A 14,176-nucleotide genomic window follows, 5' to 3' on the forward strand; every position below is an offset into this window, starting at 1 on the left:
AACAATAAGAAGAAATGTTTTGTTTCAGTTACATCTTCAACTTCCTCACTCTTAAAATGTTCAGGTACAGAGGATCCAGTGAGAGGAACTGGGATGGCCAGGAGGAAATGAGAGATACCAGCTGGGGTGACTGGGGAAAAGCACCACTTTGCCCACTCACTGTATGGGTGTCAGATTTGAGCGTCCATTTGGAAATCAGTCTAAGCTAAAGTGTGTCTGACATGTTTGGTTTGGGTTTCTTGAGAGCTTTGTTTGTGACACAAGTGAAGGTAACCAGCTCTGGCAGAGGGGCTGTTTCTGCATCTATGGGGCAGCAGGAGGGCTCTCCTTGGCTGTCCTTGTAGCCTTTGCCACCTGAAGGCTCCTCACTGAGGTGACATTTGCTGTCATCAGAGTGCTGATTTCCATCAATTACTAGTGGTGAAAAAGTTTGGGAACCAGGAGCAGATTCAAATCAAGTTCCAGATAATTTTCCTGCTATTTCTCTTGAAGAGACTTTTGATGTTAGATTTGGGTACATTTCTCAGACACCGGCAGTAAAATGTCAGAATCTGAAAGAACGCTTTATCAAATGCTGCTTATAAGTGCCCTTGCATTGCCAGCACATTAATGGCAAGTCACTGTCAGGCATGCTTGCTTCTGGCTTGAAGAATTAGGCTTTACTCTGTTTAACATGTACATCCTGATTTCCTCTCAGGGCACTGAATGGGTGCAACAGAGACTGAATGTGACCAAACACCTGCAGAAAAATTGGCCGGTGGTAAGGAAAGGGAGATGCTGTTTCCCTCCTGAACTGCTGCACTGGGTAATTTTCACACTGCAGGAATCTTCTCCTGTAAGCTGCTTCTTTGCCTTTTCCCTGTCACAAGTCCAACTGCACAGGTCCAAGCAAACCTTTACAGGTCCTGGTGATCAGAAATCCCCAGAGTGGTATGAGCTTTTCTGCATGGGCTCAGAGTATGCAGAGACTGAAACTGATTTGTTTGGTTTGAGATAGTCGTCTCTCATGTATGAAATGTGCTGGAATAGGGACTCTGGTATTTTAAAGCAGCAACATCTGCTGAAAGCTTTTCCTGTGTGAGCTGTGTGTTTCTTATGTTTCTCAGCCATACACTGCAATGAAAGGCATGCTATGGAGTGGTCTGACTTTGGCCAAGGGGGCCAAAGTTTTCTGTTTTCTGTTGCTTTGTGACATCTTCCCAAATTGTGCAAAGCTGTGGTTGGATGAGGACACACAAACAAATATTTCAGTCTGAGTCTGCTCTGCTCCATAGCTATTCAACCAGAGTAGCACCACTTTAAAGTGGGAATGCCAGAGCCATGTAGAAGGGAGGGTCATGGAAGAGATATGGCAAAACAGTTCCTACGATTTACAGGGGCAGAAGAATGGGGCAGAGGACAGGTGGTGTCGTTCCTTTGGTCTGCAATTAGGAAACTGCTTAGGAATCACTAGAGACTATTTTTGTTTGGTTCTTATTTTTGGGTTTGTTCTTTTTTTTCTCTTGTATCTTAGCTCTGGAATTTTAAAATGGCACATCTCTCTTCTGGTTTGGTTCCTCTTCTATGGGGCTTTTATTTGGAAAATAAGTTGTTTCTAGGTGGGTCAAGGATTAACCACCTCATGTACAGAGGTTTCTCTGTGTTCTGGCTCCCTGCTTGTCCCTTGGAAGGGGGCAGTGCTACCCTCTCCCCTTTGGTACACAGTGCAGAGCTCAGACCTTCAGGAGAACTGGAGATTCAAGTCCAAACTTTTCTCCTGAAATCAGACTTCCAAAGGGTTAGTTTTGCTTTCCAAAGCTAGTCCCTGAGGGGGAATGTGCTTATCCCACCCATGAGGATGGCTGCCGTGTCTTTGTATGGGTTCATATGATCTGCCATATCCTTTCAGTCCCCAGACAATGTCGGTTTTCTTTCATTCAGAAATCATGGATATTTCCATTTAGCCTCACTTCATTAAATCCTGGATGTATTAGTTCTTCAGTGTCATTTGAAGTCAAAGCAAAATATTTTAAGTGATCTTATGTTGTTAAAAATATGGCTCAGAAACAGTAATTTTTTTACTTGGATAAATTGAGTGAAAGCACTGCCTGAGGATAGGCCACCAGCATAGGGCTCCAATTTTTTGGGTTAGGTTTAGGACTGCCTGAGTTTATCCAGGTGTGTGGTGCTCTGGTGAGGTATAGCTTGCACCCCCTGTTCGATCTGAGGAAGAATTTGGGTGCCTGAAAGCTGTTGAAGTATCTCCCATGTGCATCAGTTGGTCTATTGAGAGAATTTAAACCTACCTACAGACTTCACCTTGCTTCGGGCATCATGGCTTTACCAGGAAAAGCTGCTGGAGTGGTTTTGGGAGTCTCCTGTAATTCCTGGTTTAGTTTTATCACAGTCTTGACTCCTTTAGTGTCTCTTCACACAGCTCAGGGTGTTGAGCTGGTAGATGTGGGTTCACTCTCAGCTCAGTCACAGTCTCAGTGCAAAGCCCAGATAAAGCACTACCCTAGCTCTGCTGCTCCCCTCTGCTCCTGCTGCAGTGGAGGCCAGCAAGGGGCACTCATGGGCTGTCACCAGACAATTCAAAGGGACTGTAACCCTGCTTTCAGAGCAGCAGTGTTCACACTGCATCTCCACAGAGGGAGAGAGAAACCAGAGTCCTCTGCTCTTTCTATGCTTTCATTTTTCCTCCAGATGAAATTCAAGACTGTGTAGGAGCACTTTGGGAGGGCTGATTGTTTGCTTACAAAGTAAATGGCATTTTTCTCTCTGGCTAAAGTTACACAATGATTTTGTGTAGTTGGTCCATCCTTCAGGGTGTGCAGCAGCAATCAGCAGGACCCTCCCCACATCCACTGCAGCATCACATAATAACACAGTCCCACTTTCCCAAGCACTGGCTGTGTTGGAGACAGGATACCACATTTCAGAAATGGAAACTCTTACCCTGCTACTTTTCCCTAATTGTATGCACATTTTGTCTGTGCAGACTTGAGTCTTGCCTGCGAATGGGAGTTGAGAGCCAGGGCCAGCTCCAAGGTTTCCTCAAAATGTTGCATTTTTAATGTCGTAGCTTGGGCCAGGCTGACTTTGCTATGAAGAGGAGGAGGAAGGGGACCAAGCACTGCTAACTCTGATTGTAGCAGAGGATTCTGCTGCATCCCTTGGCTGTTGGGAGATGCAAAGCTGGCAGCCAGGTCATGGATGCTCTGGTGCCTCCACCAGCTGTTTGCAGCTGTCCACAGGGCCGGGGCCAGGGCAGGCTGGTGCTGCAGAACTGTTGGGCTGCAGGCTGGATGAGGGGCCTCGGTGGGACACTGCCACGCTCCTGCTGTTCTTCCCCTCAGGCCTGGGCAGAGCTGTCCTGCCAACAGTTCTGGTGGGCACCAAACACGGTCTCTCCTTCCCATAACCAAATTCCTGGGAAGACAGAGGAGCCCTGCAGTGTAAAAACATCCCAGCTGTGTGTCTCAGTGCTGCCTGCCTCAGGGACAGAGCTTCAGGGCTGGCCGGGCTGGAAACAGCTGGTACTGAAGGGACAGAAAGGCAGGGGGAAGCCGAGCCCGGTGCCCAAAGTGAGGTGCCAGAGCTCTCGATCCAGGACAAGCAGCTGCCTCTGGCTGAGCCCCCTGAGCTCACAGGCACAGCCCACAGCCTGGCAGGGAGCAGCAGCGGCGTTATTCCCGAGACCCTCTGAGGAGGGATGCTTTCCCGATGACATAGTGTTTGTTGCAGGGACTTCGTTCATCCCGGGGACTTGTCTCTAATTCATTCCAGGATGGGTTTCTATAAACAGTCGCTATTGTCACACAACGGGACCCTCTCGATGAACAGATCGGGGTCTGAGCACCAAATGCTTCCCTGAGGGCTTACAGCCGGGTGAGTTTGGGGCTACTTAGATCTCAGTAAGCAGCTGTGGGACAAAAAGAAACTGAAAAGCCCTTTTTCTAATACAATGTCGAAGCCACCTTTGGTCGACAGAGCAGGGTTAACCTGGGCAGAGCCAGGTGGGGCCCTTCGGCCCCGGGGCAGGCGTGGCGCTCACCTCTCAACCCCGGCTTTTTCTTTGTCCTTTGTAGCCGCGGTCCCCAAGAGCCCGTCCGGGGGCTGCTCCCGTCCCCGCGAACCTCATCCCATCCCATCCCATCCCATCCCATCCCATCCCATCCCATCCCATCCCATCCCATCCCATCCCATCCCATCCCATCCCATCCCATCCCGCTCCGGCCCCGGGGTCCCGCGGCCCCTTCCCCCGGTAAGTGCGGGCAGCGCTGCCGGAGCCGCGGCAGCCGCTCCATCCAAAGCCTTTCCGGGACAAACACGTGGATATTTCCTTGCGTTGTTCCTCTTCTTTCTCTTTCTTTCTTTCTCTCTCTCTCTCTCTCCTTTTTTTTTTTTTTTTTTTTTTTTTTTTTTTTTAAATAATCCTGTTGGTTTGAAAGTGGCAAATTGTCATAGAAAAAGGAAAAGTTTCTGTGGATGTTTTCAGAGCTGCTGCTTTATTGAAAACAGCTCGCTGGGCGGAGGAGAGAGCAGCCCGCGGGGCGGGGGGAGTATTTGCAAAGCAAATGTCATTCGGCGCTGGGGGGAGAGCTGGCCAGATTGTTCCTCAAACGCTTAAAAAAATTACTCTGTTTCTTCACCGAGTGGTGCAGGCTTGGGAGCCTCCCGTGATCCGAGCGAAAACCAATGGGAAGTTCGCAAGGAAGAGAAGAAAGTCTATGGCAGAGTTAAGAAAAGCGCTCTCTGTTGCTTTTGCTGGTATGCCTGGGTTCTGGAGTGAGCGGTTTAAACGGGCCGGGGTCGGGGAGCTTCGGCGGGACAGGGAAGAGATGTGCTGGGGCAGGCTGGGGAACAGGCTCGTAGGATCAGTGGAGAAATCGAGCTGCCGGCCGCAGAATCACTGAGTATGTGCGGGGCTGAGCCAAAGCCAGCCGGCTCTGTGCCCCCCTGCTCCCTCAGCTTATCTCTTGCCCTGGTCGCCCTGAGCCTTGTGCAGGAGCCTGGCGGTCGCCCCGAGCTGAGCCGCCCCGGGGATGCTCAGAGGAGGAGGGTTTGGGCACACGGCCTGTAACACCTGCGGGAAGGGCCTTGGAGCTGGTGTGTGCCCCACTGGTATCGAATTTTCTCTTTCAACCTTTGGTTTTCTTTGGAAAGGAAAGTTGCCGTTATTGCCAAGTTACATTAGCGCTGAGTTTGGTTTGTTTGCACCCACAGGCGATGAGTAGAGGTGCGGTGTTGGGAGTTTGTGTGGTTTTCTAACAGAGCATCCTCCTCAAGACACATCTTTGCTTTAGGCATCCCGTTCCTTTCAGATGCAAACGGAAGCTATGGGCACGTCCCATAACCGTGGCTGCACTTGTAACTTACATCATGTAACAACAGAAACTACAGCTCGTGGTACACAGCTAGAGGGTGTAAAATTGTCTGAGAAGATTTTGAACATAAACCTCTGTTAGCAGTGGAATGGATGAAATTAGTTTTATTATGAAAGGTTTTCCCCTAATGACAGAATGGAGCCTATAGGGGCCAAACCCTAGTCTTTTAACTAGGTCTTTTCCCAAGAAAAAGACCAAGCTGGCGTCAGCTGGACCTTCAAAATACTTTGAAGACAGTTATACCAGCATTAAGAGGGCTGATGTTGGCCTAAAAATATAATCCAAAAATCACACTCTTAATTGGCATTGCTTTGTTGGCAGAGTTTTTCCAGTGCTGCCTTCCTCTTCAAGAGCCATGTTATTTTAATTGCATCAATGTATTCTGTCACGAAGGCAACACTCTGAGCAGGCTTTATTTAGTTTAGTGTAGAGCTTGGAGCTTTAACTTCTCCACTAAAGACAAGAAACTGATGGCAAAGCCAGGGAGCTCCTCAGCCCTGGGAGCTCCTGAGGGACCTCACTTCTGTGGGACTGCTGGTCTGAGCACACTGCATCAGGCTACTTGGCAAGTGATACTGGAATAAATAATCAGTAAACAGCAGCCTTGCAGTGTAAATAAATACTAGGAAAAATGGTTTTATTTTAGTTTAGATCAGTTTCTATGACTAAAGAGATCTCTGTTTTCTTTCCATTCACCTGTCCATCCATCCACTTTAATGCCTTTCCAGTTGCATTAGATAGTCATGTGATATTATACACTTCTAAATTTCTGATCTACTCAAAGCTGGAAGAAATGGCGTTCTGCAGTTTTATGCACTGAGTGTAGGTGGCCTTTGAGAGGTGATGATGGGCAGAGAGTCCCCCACAGTGGGATTTAAGTGCCACCCACTTGGTGGTATTACAGATGACGTTCCAAACAGAGCTCTTTCCGTCCAGCTCAGGCATGAGCTTGTGGGAGGGCAACAACAACCCCCATCTCTGGGGGCTGGGGGCAAGTGTGGCTGAGGATCTGCTGGATCCCACTGGAAGAGGCTTGTGAGCTCACAGGGGGCCTCACCGGAGTGCTCCCGAGTGTAGCTTCACTCCTGCTCGTGTGTGAGATCCAGCCCACCAGGCACCCCAGGCTGGTTTTTGGGGCTCAGGTGGTAGATGGCAATGGAGCTGCAGTGCAGTGAGGAAGTGGCATCTTCTGCATGTGATCATCTGTCTCTGTTTGAGATGGAGTCCTGCTGCTGCACTACCTGGAAACTGTTTTCCTGGACAGTTCCTCAGTTACAGGAGGGACACTGCTGGGGCCCCCATGCTGCCAGAACCCTTCCAGCACTGCTGAAGGTCATCCCTTCCTCTGGATTTGCAGGAGCAGAGTGGTTACATCCCTTCCCCAAGCTGCATTCACTCTGTGATTTTGTGCCTTTTTCGTGTGCACTGGAAGCTCTAAGGGCTGCATGTCTGGTGACTTGGGTCTCACAGGCTGCATGGAGACTGTTGGGGGATGGAAGGGACCTTGGCTGTCCCCACTATCCCTGTGCCCCCAGTTTTTACACCCCATGTAAATCAAAACAGGCCTCCTGCAAGCCACAGTTCTCTCTGCTGCTTTCTTTCCTTAATCCAGGGAGATGAGAAATATTTATAGGGTTGGTTTTCTCTTTCAAACTGTTCTTTGGAAACATTTCCATGCCTGGGAGTTTCTTCCCATTATTTGTGAGTACAAGGTGGGATTTAGCTGCTTCTGCCAGACCAGGAGTATACCTTACATTCTGCAGTGATTTTGGTGGCTGCTGAAAGACTTGCAGTGGGCACATGCTTTCCTGCCTTCTGGTTGTTCAGCAGAAGAAACCAGAGTGCTGCTGGCTGGAGCCTGCCTGCCTCTTCCATGAGCCTTTGACCTTGGGGCTACTGTGATCTCAGGTGGCCTCACAGTGCCCTTGGAGCTCCCTTTCCTCTTCTGTCCCGGGGCTGAGTGTGCTGGAGTGTTTTTCTTAGTTGTATGCAGACTCCTAGTGACAGAAAGAACTGTGAGTCTTAATTATTGTGCCTCTTATTTCCTCTTCAAAGTGCCACCAGCCCATATGTTTAGAATAAGGCTCTGATCTCATGATATGGGCTCATGCATTCACTTTTGTTTAGCTTTTCCCCCCATTCTCTTGCATTAAAAATTTGGATTTCCTTTCAGCTCTAATGGCATAACATTAACCTTTCTTTCTGCTGGAAGTGACATGTTGCCTTTAATAACAGGGGCCTGTATTTAATATCCCAAGAAGTCCTTTCTAATTCCATGTTCATACAGATGAGGAGTTAAAAAAAAGAGACTTAGAAAGGCGCTTTCCAAAAAGTGGTTTGTTTTCTCCTGCTTATGTTATTGTGGTCTTTCTGTTGGAAATCAAACAGTTCAAACAAACTTCTTTATGAAGAAATGCAGCTTTGCTTTGGCCTGGCCACTCCTCCTTCTACTGAGCAAGACCAGACCCTTTGAGCTATGTTTTCATTCTTGCATGTTACAAACCTAACCTATTATTCATGAAAATTAAGCTGTGTTAATTACATCCCTTGGTTTGCATTAAGGCAGTCATACATTCCTGTCTGTCTTGTTTGCTAACGAGCTCTGTGGCTTAGATCCAGAGGCAGGGAGAAGTTTAGGTCCTGTCTCTGATGCACTGACTTCACCAGGCAGTCAGTTTGAGCAGAGATGTCACTGACATTTACTGCTGGCTGCACTGGAGCCTGTGGCTCTCCTCAGCATGGTCTCGTTTTTATGAATGAAGGCAGGGAGTGCCCAGCCCAGTGCCAGGAATGGGAGCGTGGGTAGCACTGTGTCCGTGGTGTGGCACAGCAGGACAGACACACAGATGGACAGCCTGCTGCCACAGGCTGGACTCAGGACACCCCCACAGGAACTGCCACCAACAGGTACCTCACACACTCCTTTCTGTAACACGAAGGCTGAGGAAGTGCCCCTCCACACCTCACAGACTTTCTGCATATTTTGGTAGGATTTTTTTTTTCTTTCTTTTTTCTTTTTTTTTTTTTTTTTTTGTGATCCTTGGCAAGAAACTTCTTTTAGTTTAGTTCTAGTTTTTGCTCCTGACTCTGTTCACTGAGAATGCCTTGGAGACAAGGAGCTCATTTTTTCCTGTATCCAGAAAACCTGTTAGTAACTTCTAACCCCCTACACCTGTATGTAGAAAGGATCTTAATGCAGTTTTGTCTAGACTGGTGATGGAGGGAGAGAGAAAAAGCAATTCCAGGGGCAAGCATACATGATGTTTTGGAAATATAAAATACAACCAGAAAAGATTATATCCCCACCAGAGCTGGCAGAAGGGGTCTTATGGGTGTTCTTAATCCACCTCACTGCAAATCCAGCCAGGTTAGCTCAAACCACCTTTGTTTTTGACTTGGATTAGCTGAGTCTGCACTAGCACAGTGAATGTTCCCTCTGTCCCTCCTGCCAGACGTGGTGGGGGACTACCAGCCCGCTGCTGGTTGTCAGCCAGCCACAGCCAGGAGACACCCACCGTCTGTGTGTCCCCAGGCTTCACTTAATGACAGCTGGGCCGTTTGGCCAGCAGCAGCTTAAGATGAGCAGCAGCTCTGTGCTGCCCTAAATCATCTCAGATTGATTCCTGAACCCCAGCTCATAGCTGTCCCTCCTGGGAAATTCCACAGGTCCCTGGTACTCAGGGTGGAGCCATCTGTGTGGTTCCCATGGAACAGCTGTTTTACCCACGGAATGACAGACCCGTTCTTCTCCCTGAGCATTTGTGAACCTTTTAGGATGATACTGGATATGCATGGACAGAGGTTTAGGGGATGCCTGTGCGATCTTAATTCCCATTTAAGTTACAAGGCAATTTGTTGTCTGAGTTTCTGTGCCAATCACATTTGAAGTGTTTTATAGAAAAAACTTCTAGGACTGCTGCTTTTCTGTGCTATGCTCTGGGCTGTGGAGGTGAGGTTACTTAAAAATTAAGATGAAAGCTGTAAAAACTCTTTTGCTGGTGTTATGAATCAGATCAGAATGAGAGAATACATTTAAAACTCTAAAGTAAAGCCTTTTCACAAGAGAGTGTTACTTTAAATATATGCCTGGAATGGGGAAAAAACCCACTTCTGCAATTTTTTTTTTAATAATTAAACTCCACTGCTTAGAAATGATTAATTATTGTAACATGTAACCACTGTAGAGCTTCATCTATTCAAAGTAGTGTTTCAAATGATTTAAAGTTATTTGTTCAAGGTTTGCTTTTAGTATGTCATTAAATGTCATAGATTTATTCCAGCTGTCCTCCACAAAGGTATCACTTGTGAAGGATTTTGCATGGGAACAGGCTGGAAGGTTTTAGTTTTGATAGTGAAGCCAAATTTTGTTTTATTTTTAATGTAGTTTTGCTTTACTAAGTGTATTACTGGCTCTAAATTGAGATGTCAGAGAAGATGGTAGCAGCTCTGCTGGGCAGAGTTATTGGACTGGCATGCACCTCCTGAAACCCCCCGGGGCCGGGGTCAAGGATGGGCATCTTGTGCACATCCCTGACCCCACTGACCACTGCCAGCCCTTCCCTGCTCTGGGCCCTGCTGGGCACTGCCTCTGCACAGTTCCCACGAGCACTTCCTAATTTGCTTTAGACAAAACCAAGTGGATTATCTCAAGCCACTAATTAGACTATTGAAGATAATTCTGCTTGCTTTTGGCTTTGTCTCTTTCTTTGCTGAAGTGAATCAGCAAGGACTGAGAGGCTGTTCCTCCACCCACCAGAAGGGGCTGAGCTGCTGAGCCTGCCCAGTGGCTCTGCCAACTCTGTGGAGGCTTTTTATTTATTCAGTTTTCATAACCAGGACACTCATATCTGGTAACATGCCACGTTCTAGTCTAATCTCATCTGCCTCATGCGTGGAGCTCTGTCATACAATCAATACAACATCCAGTCTGATGATCCTGAATGTAGGATCTTGGGTATGATTAATGTATAAAACTTGGATGGCCACTTGGAAAGGAAATAATGTGAGACAGAGCAGATTGGTTTGGGGGATTTACCCCTCCGTTCTGAGCTGGTAAAGTAGAGTAAATGGCTCTGCTCAGGGGAGCTGCAGAATGCTCTGAAACATTCATTTGCCTTTAGAGCAAAACCAAAAATGCAGTCTGCTTTCTGACACGCTGTTTGGTTCCTGGCATGACTGCCTGCATATCCAGGAAGATATGTCCTGTGGAAAGTGTGTGTAATAGTTTGTGAGCTTTTGTAAAATGCAGATGTTAACAGCAAGAGTGCACGATAAGCAATCTCTCCTCACTTTTATTAAGATGTTTGCATTCTTCTCAAGGTGTTGACATAGCACGCTATGCCCTGGGGTGCTGCAAGTGGCTGAATATTTAAGATGTGTAAAAGAACAAGAACATTTAGTAATGTCTCTCCAGTCTGGGCAAACAGGTTAACTTGAGTGCATCAGTTCTATTCCTGCATTTAAATAGACTGAAGTGAAGGAAACTCACTAGGGTTTACTTCAATTTACTAAAATCTCTCTTTTTGTAACAATTTAAAAAATAAATCAGCACTTTATGATGTTTGCCATGAAGATGAAGCATATGTCTAGAACAGACAGCTCATGTATTTAGTTCTTGGTTATGTTTCTGTGGTTTGGGGTTGCTTGGGGCTGCTCTGAGGGTGTAAATAGCACTGGTTGTGTGTTTGTGCAGTGCTGGGCATTGTGGCACTCTAACATGCAGCTGCATGAGGTTCCATGTTCCTGCCACAGCTGGGGGTTGTCTTTGCACTGGGAAAAACCCCCTAACTGGGAATTGGAACTCAATAGTTGTGCTGGATCTAGATCATCTTTAGGTTCCTTCTAACCCAAACCATTCTTTGAAAACAGGCAGTGAAGTGTGTCAGGCAAGCATGTGTGTGTTTGAAATAATCTCCACTGGGTTCAAAATGACATGTTTCCATTTGGTTTTAAGCCTGCTTTTCTAAAACTCGTTTCAAGAGCCTAAATAATATCTGCCATCAGTAATTTTTGGGCCTTAACGAAGGACAGGACTCTGATGTTGGTGGCTAAGGTGGCTGCAGAGCTGGGTGTTCTCAGGAGCAGAGTCCAGGATTTCTCTAATAACATGAGTAAGAGCTTCCAGTTTTCCCTCAATGCTGTTTTTTTCCTGATGGGTAAATCAAGCAGGTCTTGTTTCCTCATTAAAAAGAAAAGCTAATTTAAAGAAGAAAAATGCTTTTGTCAAAACATCTTGTTTTCATCTTTATTTAATTAACAGGTTTGCAGTTGCAGAGTGACTGTCATCCATCTGACCTGCCTCCCGTCCCCTCCCCTCCTTATTGACACTGAGATTAGAAGTATGGGAAAACTTAGACTGTTGGCAAAATGGGTGGAAAATCAAATGTTTAATGTTTTGCTTGAATATTTTGTGGTTTCTCCTGAAATTCTTTGTCTGAAACAAAGGATGTTCTTTGTTCTTTATTGGGACACTTGCTTTTTACTTGAAAAAATATGCAATGTCATTGTGGATTGCAGAAGTTTCTACAGAAATGACATAAGTTCTCTACAAAAACATTTTTTAAGACCTAGGAAAAAAGGAGACAGTTACAAACTGAAGAAAAAAAAAATAAATTGACTGTTTTGATGTTTTTTTGGCAGATTCTTACAAATACATTCAGAGTTGAAATGTTAGTGATTTGGAAAAATCTTGAAATAGAGTAATTTCACATGACCCCCTCTTGGAAGCATCTAGGTTTTGCATACTTTGCTCCAACACAATTCCCACTGAAGAAATACTTCAAAAAGCAAAGATTATGGATTCTTTTAAAAATGTCACTCCTTGCTTTTTGGGTAACTGCGCTGAATTGTGTTTATGTATCTTAATCTTACCCTGATTTGTATGATCAAAACAAAGCATTTGTGGATTTGTTTGGAGTCTGGAAAGGATGTGAACTGAACCGCGAGACAGGCGGAACTGGCAGGCCCTGGGTGCCCAGCTCCTCCAGCTGGATGTGGGGGTGCTGTGGGGTTCCCTGGGCACCCCAATCCCCAGTTCCCTGGGCACCCCATCCCCAGTTCCTTGGGCACCCCAATCCCCTGTTCCCTGGGCACCCCATCCCCTGTTCCCTGGGCACCCCATCCCCAGTTCCTTGGGCACCCCATCCCCTGTTCCCTGGGCACCCCATCCCCAGTTCCTTGGGCACCCCAGTTCCCTGGCTCTGTGGCACTGTGAGGGCTCCCAGTCTCTCCACACCAGTGGGCACAAAGGCCTGGGAGCGAGCAGTGAGGGTGGGGTGGTGGTGATGATCTGAAGTGGGGAAAACAAGGTGGCTTTGGGACGGTGTGGTGCGCACACACCTCCTGCCCTTCCAGCCAGGCTGGCTTTCACTGCCATGCCTGTGCTGTTAAATAGCTGGTAGTTGTCACTCCATGAGTATTCCTTGGTTATCTGAGAATTACTGAGACACTTAATTGGCTGTGTTAGCTGCCTTAGAGAATAATAAGATTAGATTAATCATCATTTCAGCAAATTATGGCCTGTTCTGCAGGCTAATGACATCAGGCAGTGAAGAGCTGGCTTCCTGCAGTGAGCTGTGCCCTGCCCTGGCTGTGCAGTCCTGCCTGGCCTCACCTGGAGGGCCTGGGGGGCACAAAGATCGGGGTCACTGACACAAGTCAGGGATGGGGCACCTGGACTGCAGTGGTAATGAGGTGAGGACCATGAAGTGCTGGTGGGGTGCTGTGGAGGTGGTGCCGGGGGCAGGCTGTGGATTGCTTACAGTGAGGCCCTGGCCCAGGGTGCCCAGAGAAGCTGTGGCTGCCCCTGGATCCCTGGAAGTGCCCAATGCCAGGCTGGACGGGGCTTGGAGCAGCCTGGGACAGTGGAAGGTGTCCCTGCCCATGGCAGGGGGTGGAACAAGATGAGCTTTAAGGTCTCTTCCAACTCAAACCATTCCATGATTCTGTGATATAAACACAGCCATCAACAGAGACAACTGGTGAACTCCATTCCTAACCTTTGAGTCATTTCACTTCCTTTTTGTTGCTCTTTTTTTTATTGTAAGCAGTTGTCATTATACCAATTGAGATCAAATTTCTGAGCTGAGATGCTGAGATGTTGAATTAATCCTTGAAGAATATATATTTTTCTCTGAAAGAGTCCATTACATTATTCCAAGTTTTACCTTACTGACATGCTAATTTCAAACATAACTGGGTTTAGGAAATTATGCAACAGGGAAGATAGAGCTCTCACCTTTGCTTTAGAATAAAGGTCAAGAGTTTGAAAGCTCAAAGATGCAGAATGTAGTTGTTAGAAATCCCACACAAGGTATATGGTAGCTACCAGGGCAAGGATTTAAAAAGTAGGTTCCTTACATGAAAATACTGTGCTGCCTTCTGGCCAAGAGTTAAAGTTCCCCCCAAGGTTTTCTGTTTTCTGCCATCTTTTTGTCTTTCATCTTTCCTCTTCCAAGATCCCTGACTGTTTTCTGCCTTTAATCCCTTTTAGAGGCCCTCTCTCAGCTGTTGAAAACCAGCTCTATCTGCTCCCTCATCTGCCCAGAGCTGGCAAGAGTACCAGAGACCTCCCTTCCCCTTGCCAGGTGGGGCTCCCTCAGGCTCCCTAACTTGATTTAACAATGGTTGGGTCATTGACAATGTTGACATTGGGATTACATGGAATTTGCTTGCACAAAAGCTGGGGAATAGCACAATCCTTGACAGTTTTTGCACCTCACCCTTCTCAAGCCCAAACACTCGGGAAATGCCTGTACCAGGCTGGTGCTGGTTGTTATCACTGGGCTTGGTGCAGGGTGTTTGAGACC

At 47.0% G+C, this 14,176-nt stretch overlaps 1 protein-coding gene across 4 annotated transcripts in view; it reads left to right on the forward strand.

Annotated features, from left to right (window-relative positions):
- FBLN2 (fibulin 2) overlaps positions 1-14,176 on the forward strand; it is a 107,347-nt gene that overhangs the window by 13,188 nt on the left and 79,983 nt on the right. Inside the window, exon 1 of one of the 4 annotated variants that reach the window (XM_058845272.1) lies at positions 3,770-3,870. The exons of 1 other annotated variant lie outside the window; for it this stretch is intronic. The gene's annotated coding sequence lies outside the window, so the exon portion shown is untranslated. Of the gene's footprint in view, positions 1-3,769; positions 3,871-4,598; positions 4,753-14,176 lie in introns of those variants that run through there. 2 more of the 4 variants (XM_058845270.1, XM_058845274.1) reach the window with 2 other exon arrangements.

This window comes from Poecile atricapillus, chromosome 9 (assembly GCF_030490865.1).
Source record: "Poecile atricapillus isolate bPoeAtr1 chromosome 9, bPoeAtr1.hap1, whole genome shotgun sequence".
Taxonomy (NCBI): Eukaryota; Metazoa; Chordata; class Aves; order Passeriformes; family Paridae; genus Poecile; species Poecile atricapillus.